Source organism: Galeopterus variegatus, unplaced genomic scaffold, assembly GCF_000696425.1.
Source record: "Galeopterus variegatus unplaced genomic scaffold, G_variegatus-3.0.2 Scaffold10969, whole genome shotgun sequence".
NCBI classification, from domain to species: Eukaryota; Metazoa; Chordata; class Mammalia; order Dermoptera; family Cynocephalidae; genus Galeopterus; species Galeopterus variegatus.
In genome coordinates, this window is record NW_007737080.1 from 23978 (window position 1) to 26115 (window position 2138).

The window sequence follows — 2138 nt, forward strand, 5'->3', positions numbered from 1 at the left end:
TTAATCACTTCTGGGTCACATGGGGTCACCACAGCCACAAATGGGCTATGTGGAAATTCCAGCCTGGAACTGAGTCTTTTCCACAAACTGTGCTGCCTGCAGTTTTATCACACTGGCCAGTCTCTAGTTTGTGGCACCCATGCCAAACAGAAGGCATAACAGCTGCCAACACTGTGCCCAGTGCTCCCCTGCCAGGTCAGCACCCCCCTCACCGCCCTCAGCCCCAGCACTACAAACATTTGTCATGGGGCAGGCTGCATACAAGTACCACATGAAGACTCACTCACCTCTGGGTGATTCTCTTCTTCTTCTGCTGTGGCCACTCCCTCCTTTGTGGGCCCAAGGGAAGCTTGTGAGTGGCTTTGCTCTCCTGGAAGATGGAATGGTGCTCTCCTAAGTGATATTTATTTATTTAGCCAGTGGTCATGGCTCTCTCCTCACTTGCAGACTCCAAGTAGCTTCATACAATGTTTGCAGCTATCTCCAGACAGGTGCCTCACTGATCCAGGGAGCAGCTGAGGTTTGGAATGATCATGGTTCCCCCCCCCTCTCACCGCAGCCCCTCCTGCCTTCACAGACTCCATGGGTCCAGCTTGCTCTTCCCCAGAGCTCTGGCAATCTCGGGGTGGAAGTTTTTGCATTGTAAGAGTCATAAGTTGATCTTTTGTTGGGGGAAGCAATGACAGGAATTATCTATTACACCATCTTGGTGGCATCAATTTCCTCTCTTTGCCTTTAAAAACAAACGTGGACTAAAAATGAAGGGATGAAATTTAAAGTATTCCATGCAAATGGGAACCAAAAGAGAGCAGTGCAAAAGTAACAAGACTTTAGCTAGACTAAGAAAAAAATAGAAGACTCAATAAATAAAATATAAAATGAAAAAGGAGACATTACAACTGATACCACAGAAATATAAAGGGTCATAAGATATACTATGAACAATTATAAACCAGAAAATTGCGTAACCTAGAAGAAATGGATAAATTCCTAGACACACACAATCTACCAAGACTCAGTCATAAAAAATATAAAATCTGAATATTACAGTAATAATTAAGAAATCAAATCAGTGACAAAATCTCTCATTAAAGAAAAGCCTAGACAATGATGACTTCGCAACTTAATTCTACCAAGCATTTAAAAAAGAATACCAATCCTTCAAAAATTCTTTCAAAAAATTAAAAAGGAGGCAATATTTCCAAACTCATTTTATAATGCTAACATTACCCTCCTACCAAAGCCAGATGAAGACACGATACAAACAGAAAATTGCAGGTCGATATCCCTTATGAACATAGATGCAAAAATTCTCAAAAATATATTAGCAAAGTAAATTCAACAGCACATTAAAAGGATTATACATCATGACCAAGTGGGACTTATCCCTAGGACGTAAGGATGATTCAGCTTATGCAAATCAATAAATGTGCTACATCACATTATCAGAATAAAAATAAAAATTGTGATTATCTCAGCAAACGAAAAAGCATTTGACAAAATCCAATATTCTTTCATGATAAAAATTATCAACAAACTACGTATAGAAGGAATGCACCTCAACACAATAAAAGCCATATATCACAAGCCCATAGCTAATGTTATACTCAATGGTGAATAGTTGAAATTTTTTTCCCTAAGATCAGGAATAAGACAAGGACATCCACTCTCCCCACTTCTATTCAATATAGTAATGGAAGACTTATTCCTGCTATTTTCAACAATGTGGATGAACTTGGAGGATTTTGGAGGACTTAATGCTAAGTGAAATAAGGCACACAAAAAGAAAAATACTGCTTGGTATTACTTATAGATGGAATCTAAAAAACAAAACAAAACAAAAAACCCAACAAACATAGTAACAGGGAGTAGAATGGTGGTTACCAAGGGCTGGGGATTAGGGGGAAAAAAGATATACTGGGCAAAGGGTTCAAACCTTCAGCTCTAAGATGAATAAATACTGTAGACTTAATGTACAGCATAATGACTATAGTTAATAATAAGGTATTGTGTACTTAAAATATGCTAAGAGAATAGATCTCGAGTTTTCTTAACACAGGCAAAAGTGATAACTATGTCAAGTGATGAATACGTTAAATAGCTTGATTGTGGTAATCATTTTATATGTATGCATACAT